The sequence below is a fragment of the Sturnira hondurensis genome, unplaced genomic scaffold, assembly GCF_014824575.4.
Source record: "Sturnira hondurensis isolate 20B ecotype Veracruz unplaced genomic scaffold, ASM1482457v3 Scaffold0015509, whole genome shotgun sequence".
Lineage (NCBI taxonomy): Eukaryota > Metazoa > Chordata > Mammalia > Chiroptera > Phyllostomidae > Sturnira > Sturnira hondurensis.
Window position 1 is genome coordinate 3,292,185 of NW_028088140.1, and position 10,303 is coordinate 3,302,487.

General features: G+C 33.2%; 1 non-coding gene across 1 annotated transcript; it reads right to left on the reverse strand.

The window, feature by feature from the left end:
- Positions 1-2,566: 2,566 nt before the first annotated feature.
- On the reverse strand, positions 2,567-2,673 carry LOC119000040 (U6 spliceosomal RNA). Its single transcript, XR_005069231.1, has one exon. It is a non-coding gene; the product is annotated as a U6 spliceosomal RNA (small nuclear RNA).
- Positions 2,674-10,303: the final 7,630 nt, after the last annotated feature.

The window sequence follows — 10,303 nt, forward strand, 5'->3', positions numbered from 1 at the left end:
TTATTCTTAGGTATTTTATTTTTTATGCAAATGTAAATGGGGCTGTTTTCTTAATTTCTCTTTTGGATGATTTATTTTTGTGTATAAAAATGCAATTGACTTCTGAATATTAATTTTGCATCTTGGTACTTTACTGAGTTTATTTATCAGTTCCAGTAGTTCTTTGGTAGAATTTTATTTATTATCATGTCATTTGCAAATATTGACAGTTTTATTCTCCTTCAATTTCAATGCCTTTTGTTTCTTTTACTTGTATGATTGCTGCAGCTAGAAGTTACAATACTATGTTGAATAAAAACGGTGGAAGTAATCATTCTTGTCTTGTGTCTGCTCTTAAATAAAATATTTTTAGCTTTTACCTAGTGAGCCTACTGTTAGCTGTGGGTTTACAATATATGGCCTTTATTATGTTGAGGTATGTTTCCTCTATTCCACAGGTGGCGAACACAAGGTCTGCAGGCAGAATCCGGCCCTCCACCTTGTTTTATCCTTCCTGGCACCTTGTTTCTACCCAGCAGCAGTGCTGAGCTCCTTACCTTTACTTAGGAGTAGTTACATTTACACAGTCCTAAAATTACATTCCACCCTATGAAGGCAACTACAAGGCTGATGTGGCCTCCAGTGAAAATGAGTTTGACACCCCTGCTCTATTCCCACTTTGCTGAGAGTTTCTGTCATAACTGGTTACTGCATTTTGTCAAGTGTTTTCTTCTGCATCTATTGATATGTTCATTTGAATTTTATCTTTTATTTTATTTACATGGTGTATTACATTAATTGATTTTACAGTCTTAGTGTTCTGGTGAATTGTTTTGCTAATACCTGTACTACATTAAAGAATTTTGAATCTATGTTCATCAGGAATACTTTTTTTTTATGATGTCTTTGTCTGGTTTTGAAATCATGATAATGCTGACCTTCTAAAATGAGCTTGAAAATCTTCCCTCTTCTTAAATTTTTTTGAAATAATTTGAGAATAATAGGCATTAATTTTTTTTAATGTTTGGTAAAATTTATCTGTGAAGCCATGTAATCCAGGACTTCTGTTTGTTGGGTGTTTTTTAAATTACTAATTTGAATTTGCAGGTAGCAGTAGATCTGTTTCAATTTTTTTGTAGTAAAACCTATTATTTTATTGCTTATTTTTTATTTTTAATTGGCCTTTAGACCTCTGTTTAGAGTTTCTGTTTCCTCTTGATTCAGACATGGAAGATGGAATGTTTCTTGGAATTTATCATTTCTTCCAGATTGTCCAACTTATTGGTATATAATTGTTTGGAGTATTTTTATATTCATTTGTATTTACATGGTGTCAATTGTCACTAATTCTCTTTCATTTATGATTTTATTTATTTAGGCCCTCTCTAGTTTTTTCTCTATTAGTCTAGTTAAATGTTTATTAATTTTTTTTTATTTTTTCAGCAAACCAGTTTTTGTTTTCATTGGTTTTTATTTTTTTAGGCTTATTTATTTGTTTCTGCTCTGATTTGTATTATTTTCTTCCTGTACTCCCTTTGGGCTTTGTTTGTTGTTCTTCCTTCTAATTCCTTTAAGTGTGAGGTTACATCATTTATTTGAGATTTTTCTTGTTTCCTGAGGTAGGCATGTATTGTCATGAATTTTCTAGTTAGTACTTCTTTTGCTGTGTTCCATAGACTTTGAGTCATTGTGTTTTCATTTTTATTTGTCTCAAGGTATGTTTTAATTTTTTCCTTGGTCTCATTTTAACCAATTCATTGTTTAGTAACATATTTAGCCTTCAGTTGTTTGTTTTTCAGTTTTTTCCTTGTAATTTCTTTATTGTTTCACACCAGAGTGGTTGGAGAGGATGCTCAATATTATTATTTCAATCTTCTTAAATTTATTGGGACTTCTTTTGTGGCCTAATGTGTGGCCCATCTTGAAATATTTTCCATGTGCACTTGAAAAGAATGTGTATTCTGCTGCTCTGGGATGAAATGCTCTCAAATGAAATCCATCTGGTCTAATGTGCCATTTAAGGCTGCTTCTTTCCTTGTTGATTTTCTGTCTAGAAGATCTAACTATTAATGTCAAGGGGGAGTTAAAGTTTCCTACTATGACTGTATTACTGTCAGTTTCTCCCTTTATGTCTAACAAAATTTGCTTTGTCTATTTAGGTGCTCCTGTGTTGGTTGCATAAATATTTCCAAAGGTTATATTCTCTTGTTGGATTGATCCCTTTGCAATGATGTACTATTCTTCTTCATCTGTTAATATAGCCTTTGTTTTAAATTCTACTTTGTCTGGTACAAATATTTCTATCCCCGCTTTTCTTCATTTCCATTGCATTAAATATCTTTTTCCATAAATGCACTTGAAGTTTGTGTGTGCTTTTTGATCTGAAGTAGGTCTCTTTTAGACAACATATATGTGGTTTTGTTTTCTTATCCATGCAGCCACGGTATATCTTTTAACTGAAGCATTTAATCTACTTATATTTAAAATTATTATTAGTGGGTACATAGTATACACAGTGCCATTTTATTATTTATATTTATATTCCTTTTTAAATTCTTCTTAGAGAAGTCCTTCCAACATTTCTTGTAACAATATGGAATTCTTCATAAATGTGCATGTCCTTCTTGTGCAGGGGCCATGCTAAGCCTCTCTGTATTATTCCAGTTTTAGTATATGTGCTGCCAAAGTGAGCAGACACTGTTGGATATGATTAGCGAAATCTGTATTTAGAACTATTACTTCAGTGTTAACGAGAAGCACTGGTTATTTGTATGTTGTGTGTTTATTTTCATCAATTGTGTGCTTTTCAATTTTTATCTTTCAGCTGTTGACTATGTAAAATTGTGTTCTTTAGATTTTAAAAGCTATTTTATATTGATTTCTAATTTAATTCCATTTTGGTTTTATGTCTGAAAAACTGGGTTTGCCAGATAAAATAAAGAACATTCAGTCTGTTTGAATTTTAGGTAAACATCAAATAATTTCTCTTTTTATTGTTGTTCAGGTGCAGTTATCTCTTTTCCCACTATCACTTTCTCCTACTCCACCCACCCCCACCTCTCACCCTCAATCCTGCCCCCTTTGGCTTTGTTCATAGGTTCTTTATACATGTTTCTTGATGATCTTTCCCCCTGTTATTTTCTGTCCCCTTTCCCTCTAGTTATTGTCAGTTTGTCCTTTATTTCCATGTCTCTGGTTATATTTTGCTTGCTTGTTTGTTTCATTGATTAGGTTTCACTTATATGTGAGATCATATGGTATTTGTCTTTTACCACCTGGGTTATTTCACTTAGTATAATGCTCTCCAGTTCCATCCATGCTGTCACAAAGAGTAGGAACTCCTGCTGTGTAGTATTGCACCGTATAAATTTACCATCGTTTTTTGATCCACTCATTTACCAATGGGCACTTAGGTTGCTTCTAGCACTTGGCTATTGTAAATTGTGCTGCTATGAGTTTTGGGGCACATAGGTTCTTTTGAACTGGTGTTTCAGCAATCTTAGGGTATAATCCCAGCAGTGGAATTTCCAGATCAAAAGACAGTTCTATTTTTAGTTTTTTGAGGAAATTCCATACTGTTTTCCAGAGTGGTTGCACCAGTCATCATTCCCACCAACAGTGTACCAGGATTCCCTTTTCCCCACAACCTCACCAGCACGTGTTCTTTATTGCTTTGTTTATGATGGCCACTCTGACTGGTGTCAAGTGGTATCTCATTGTGCCTTTAATTTGCATCTCTCTGACAGGTAGTGGTGCTGCACATCCTTTCATATGTCTCTGGGCCCTCTGTATGTCCTCCTTAGAGAATTGTCTGCTCAGGTCTTTTGCCCATTTTTTAATTGGTTGTTTGTTATCCTGGAGAGGAGTTGTGTGAGCTCTTTATGTATTTTGGAGATCAAACCATTGTCCATGGCATCATTAGCAAATATATTTTCACATACAGTTGGTTCCCTTTTCCTTTTGCTGATGTTTTCTTTAGCCATGCAGAAGTTTTTATTTTGATGAAGTCCCATTTGTTTATTCTTTTCTTTATGTCCCTTACTCTAGGGTACATGTTGGTAAAAATATTTCTGTGTGGAATGTCTGAAATTTTCCTGTCCATGTTCTTATCTAGGACTTTTATTGTGTCACGCCTAATATTTATGTTGTTTATCCATCTCGAATTTATTTTGGTGTATGTTGGTTGTCTAGTTTCATTGTTTGTATGGATTTGTCTAGATCTCAATCATCATTTATCAAAGAGGATATTTTTCTCCATTTTTATGTTCTTGCCCCTTTTGTTTAATATTAACTGACCATATTGATATGATTTATTTCTGGGCTCTCTATTCTGTTCCATTAATCTATGTGTTGGTTCTTATGCCAGTACCAGACTGTTTTGATTACAGTGGCCTTGTAATATTGTCATCAGGCATTGTGATTGCTCCTCCTTTGCTCTTCTTTCTCAAAATTGTTGTGGCTATTCAGGGTCATTTATGGTTCCATATAAATTTTTGAAATGTTTGTTCTATACCAGTGAAAAATGCCTTTGGTATTTTAATAAGAATTGTGTTGAATCTATAAATGGATTTGAATAGCATGGATATTTCAATGATGTTAGTTCTTCTAATCCATGATAAATAATCCATAAATAAATCTATTTATTTGTGTCTTCCTTAATTTCTTTCTTCACTGTTGTATAGTTTTCTTTCTAAAAGATTTTTACCTCCTTGATTAGGGTTATTTCTAGGTACTTTATTATTTTTTCGTTGTTATATCAAACAAGATTTTCCCCCCTGATATCTGTTCCTGATATTTCATTGTTGGTGCAGGAAAATGCCTTCAATTTCTGAATATTGACTTTGTATCTTGCTGTTTTGCTGAATTCACTTATTAGTCAGGTCGTTTTTTGGTGGAGTCTACAGAATTTTCTATGTATACAATCATGTCATCTGCAAACAATGACAGTTTTGCTTCCTCTTTCCTAGTTTGGATGCTTTTTATTCCTTTTTCTTGTCTGATTGCTATGGCTAGGACTTCCAATACTATATTGAATAGATGTGGTGAAAGTGTTTTTTTCTTTATCTTAGTGGGAAAGCTTTTAGTTTTTGCCCATTAAGTATGATGTTGTCTGTAGGTTTTTCATATATGGCCTTTATTATGTTGAGGTATTCTCCCTCTACTCATATGCTGTTGAGTGTTTTTATCATAAATGAGTGCTGTACCTTATCAAATGCTTTTTCTGCATTTATTTATATGATCATGTGACTTTTGTCTTTCCTTTTGTTTATGTAATGTGAGAGAAAGAAGAACACAGGTACAAAGCCGATAAAATAGCAATGGATAAGTACCTATTTCTAATAACCTTAAATGTAAGTGGATTAAATGCTTCAATCAAAAGACATAGGTAGCTGAATGGATAAGAAAATGTGACCTGCATATATGCTGCTTATAAGAGGCCCACCTCAGAACAAAAGACTTACACAGACCAAAAGTGAACAATTGGAAAAATATGTTCCATGCAAACAAACAGAAAAAAAACCAGGATAGCAATACTTACACCAGACAAAATAGACTTCAAGAAAATGGTCAGAAAAAGAGACACAGAAGGGCTCTTCATAATACACAAGGGAAGAGTCCATGAAGAAGATATAAATATTGTGAACATACATGCACCCAACATAGGAGTACCCGAATATATAAGGAAAATCTTGGAGGACTTCAAGATAGATATTGACAGCAACACAATTATAGTAGGGGACTTTAACATCTGACTATCAACAATAGATAGATGTTCTAAACAAAATATCAACAAGGGTATTGTGGAACTGAACGACACATTAGATCAAATGGACTTAACTAATACATATATATAACCTTTCACCCTGAAGAAGCAAAATAATACATTCTTTTAAAATGCACATAGAACATTTTCAAAGATAGACCATATGATAGGACACTAAACAAGCCTCAACAAATTCAGGAAAATTGAAATCATATTAAGCATTTTCTTGGACCACAAGGGCTTGAAACTAGAAAGGAACCTCAAGAAAAAACTCAAAGACATTGAAACTCATGGAGACTGAGTAGCATGCTATTAAACAGTGAATGGTTAATAATGAAATCAAGAAAGAAATAAAAAAGTTTCTGAAAAATAAATAAAAATGAACACACAACAGTCTAAAACCTATGGAACACAGCAAAGGCAGTCCTGAGAAGGAAGTTCGCAGAGATACAGGCCTACCTAAAAAGACGGAAACATTTCAAATAAACAAGCTAACCCTACATCTACAAGAACTGGAGGAACAGCAACAAAGCCTAGAGAGAGTTAGAAGGAAGGAAAAAAATCAAGATCAGAGTAGAATTAAATGATATAGAGACTAAAATAACAAATCAAAGGATCAATAAATCCAGGAGCTGGTTCTTTGAAAAGATAAACAAAATTGATAAGCCTTTAATCAGACTCATTGAGGAAGAAAGGAAGAGGACCCAGATAAATAAAATCAGAAATGAAAAAGGAGAAATTACAACTGATGCCACAGAAATACGAAAGATTGTAAGAAATTACTATGAACAACAGAATGTTAAGAAGTTTGAAAATCTGGGTGAAATGGACAAATTTTTAGAAAAATATAATCTTCCAAAGCTGAAGCAAGAAGAAGCAGAAAGCCTAAAAAGATCAATAACAGCTAGTGAAATTGAAGTAATAATAATTAAAAAAAAACTCTGGCACACAAAAGCCTTGGATTGGACATTTTTACCAGAGAATTTTACAAAACACTTAAGGAAGAGCTTACTCCTATCCTTCTCAAACTAATTTTAAAAATCCAAGAAGAGGTAAGACTCCCAAACTCTTTTTATGAGTCAAGCATCATCCTGATCCCAAAACCAGATAAAGACACAACAAAGGCCAATATTGCTGATGAACATAGACACTACTATCCTCAACAAAATATTGGCAAATCGCATCCAGTGATACATTAAAAAGATCATACACTGTGATCCAGTGGCATTCATCCCAGAGAGGCAAGGGTGGTACAATATATGCAAATCAATAAACAAACAATTCTGTTTAGTATAAGTATATTTCAAGTATAGCATGGGGCATAATTATATTAAAAATACTATTGGATAAAGAGAAGGAAAAGACAAGCCATAGACAAGCGTAGGGATAAAATGCTAAAGGTACATCTGATAAAGAACTATTATCTAAAATATACAAAGAACTTCAAAAACTCAACAGTAAGAAAACAAGCCACCAAATGAAAAAATTGGCTGAAGATTTTAGCAGAGGCCTCCACAAAAAGAGTATATTGATGGCAAATAAGCGTATGAAAAGTTATTTTACATTTTGTGTCGTCAGGAAAGGGTAAACTAAAACGACAACAAGATACCTTTAGGTATCTGTTAGAATGGCCCTAACGCAGGACACTTACAAACCAAATGCTGGTGAAGATGTGGAGCAGCAGACGCCCTTTCACTGCTGCTGGGAATGCAAAATGTTCCAGAGATTTTGGAACACGTTTGGGTGGTTTCTCGTGGAACTAAACCTACTCTTATCATAAACTTTAGCAATCACATTCCTTGGTATTTATCTAAAGGAACTGAACCTTTATATTCACACAAAGCCTGCAGAAGGATGTTTATAGCAGTTTTATTCATCATTGTTAAAACCTGCAAAAAATAAGATGTCCTTCAATAGGTATAAATAGCTTGTGGTACATCCTGTCAATGGAATATTATTTAACACGAAGAAGAAATAGACGATCAAGCCATGAAATGGCATAGAGGAACCTTAGATGAATGTTATTAAGTAAAAGAAGCCAATCTGTAAAGTCTGCATACTATATAATTCCAACTGAATGACATTCTGGAAAAGACAAAATTATGGAGATAGTAAAAAGATCAATGGTTTCCAAGGGTTAGCGGGGAGAAAAGGATGAGTAGGTGGAGCACAGAGGATCTTTAAGGCAGTGAAAATGTTTCGAATGATGCTATCATGGTAGATGCTTGTTATTATATATTATCTAAATCCATAGATTGTACCAAACCAAGAACGAATCCTAATGCAACTATGGACTTATGATGATAATGACATAGTGTAGGTTCACCAATTGAAAGAAGTGTACCACTTCAGTGGGGATGTTTACAGTGAGGGAGGCTATGCATTTGGGGAGGGGGCAGGAAGTATATGGAATGCCTCTGTATTTTCAATGTTACTGTGAATCTAAAAATGCTTTAAAAATAAATCCTTTAATAAAAAATCATGTAATGTGTATTTCAAAGTCAAATGTAACTGTCTTCTTTCTGTACTGTTGTTGAACTAACAATCTCACCTAATTATGGTTTATCTTGGTAAATGTTCTCTGTGTTTGAAAAATAAAAGTATATTCTGTTGTTGAGTGGGTTGTTCCCTAAAAATTGTTTGGTTGATAGTATTTTTCAGTCTACCCTATCTTTGCTGATTATCTGCCTACTCATTTTATTAATAATTAAAATAGAGGTATTGACACTTATTATATTTGTGGATTTGTAGATTTCTTCTTACAGTTCTATCAGTTTTTGCTTCAAATATTTGAAGCTCTATTATAAGTGAATAAGTGTTCAGAATTGTTGATTTTTCTTAACAAATTGACCCCTTTATTATTACAAAATGAAATTATCTTGAATAAATGTTCTTTGCTCTAAAATACACTTTAGTACTAATGGTATAGCCTCTTTCGCTTTCTTTTAATGAGTTTTAGCATGACAGTTTTCTCTACTATTTACTATTATTCTTTTACTTTTATCCTATTTGTTCTTTAAATTTAAAATGTGTTTCCTATAGCATATAATAGGGTCTTGTTTTTTTATACCCAGTATGCCTATTTGCTTATTTCTTTCTTTCAATGAGATGGTTAAATTATTTGCATTTGATGTCATTATTAATATAATTACATAGGTCTATTATCTTGTTATCTGTTTCTATTTATCTCATCTATTCTTCATTGTAGATTTTTTCTTATTTTTCTGGCATTTTATGGACTAAACATATTTACCAATCCATTTTATCTTCTTTTTTGTTTTTTTTAATGATAACTCCTTGTTTTGTTATGAAAGTGGCTGTTTTAAGAGTTCACATCTTAAGTCATCGTAGTCTACCTGGAAGTGATATCATACCATACCATGTAAAATCTAAGGATATTAAAATAACATAATTCATATTTCCCCCATCATAGATTTAACTTCTATATGTGTTATAAACCCCATACTATGTTATTTTTTTCTAACCTAAAAATCTAAGTCCTACAAATACAGACACAGTGTCTACTTTGCTTATTGCTTAGTGAGCATACAGCCTCACATAAAATAATTACCTAAAAAGTATTTTGGGGATGAAGCAATAAAAGAATGAATGAAAATAGGATGTTTTATTTTTAATTAATATTGTTTTTGTATTCATTCTCCTAAAGGCTTTCATGAACACATTTTTTAACATATAGTAGAATGCAGTAGACAAGAACTATTTTAATATGCTTGTTTGACTCCTTTATCTATGTCAGTTCTCAATCAGTTTAGATTGAATGCATTTTCATTCTGGTTCGTATTTTCTACTTCATTGCATGTCTGAAAGAAATTTGATTGTATGCCACGCGTGGTAAACTTTAGCTTGTTTGATGCTCGTTGTTTTGTATATCTATATACAGTCTTGAGCTTTATACTGGGACACGGGTTAAATATTCACAGTTTGATCCTTTAAGTCTTTTAGTATTTGGTGGGACCAGAACAGCATTTAAGATAGTGCTAATTATACCTTATTTCTGAAGCAAACCTCTTGTGCGTATTCTAACAAATGGCAATGAATTATGAAGTTTCTCCTTATGACATCTTACAATGTTCACTGTATCTAGCATTTTATGAGCACTGGGTGGTAGTTCCTTTAATTCTTTTGGTTGGTGCTTTCCTCTACTTAAAGTAGTGTTCTCAAATGATGCACCCATCAGTATTCTGTTGATTACTTTAGGGAACTCTCTGTTGATCTCCAGAATTCTCTCTTTATTAAGCCCTCTGCTATCCAATACCCTCCCCTGTGAAATTCAGCTTCTGAGATTTCCTTGGATCCTTAGCTGTCTCTCTTTCACCTCAGCCAAGTCTGCCAACTGTTGATCTCTCTTTCTCTTAGCCATTGCTTGGTAACTCTCAAGGGTGTAGTCTGGGGCAACCCCAGGGCTTACTTCAATTGTCTTGTTTAGTACATGTTCGCATGTGATGGTGTCATTCAACACATCACTCAGTAATTTGCTTTTTTGCTCAATAATACAACTCCCTGTTCTTTCTATGCTGTTATATGTGAACTAATTCATAA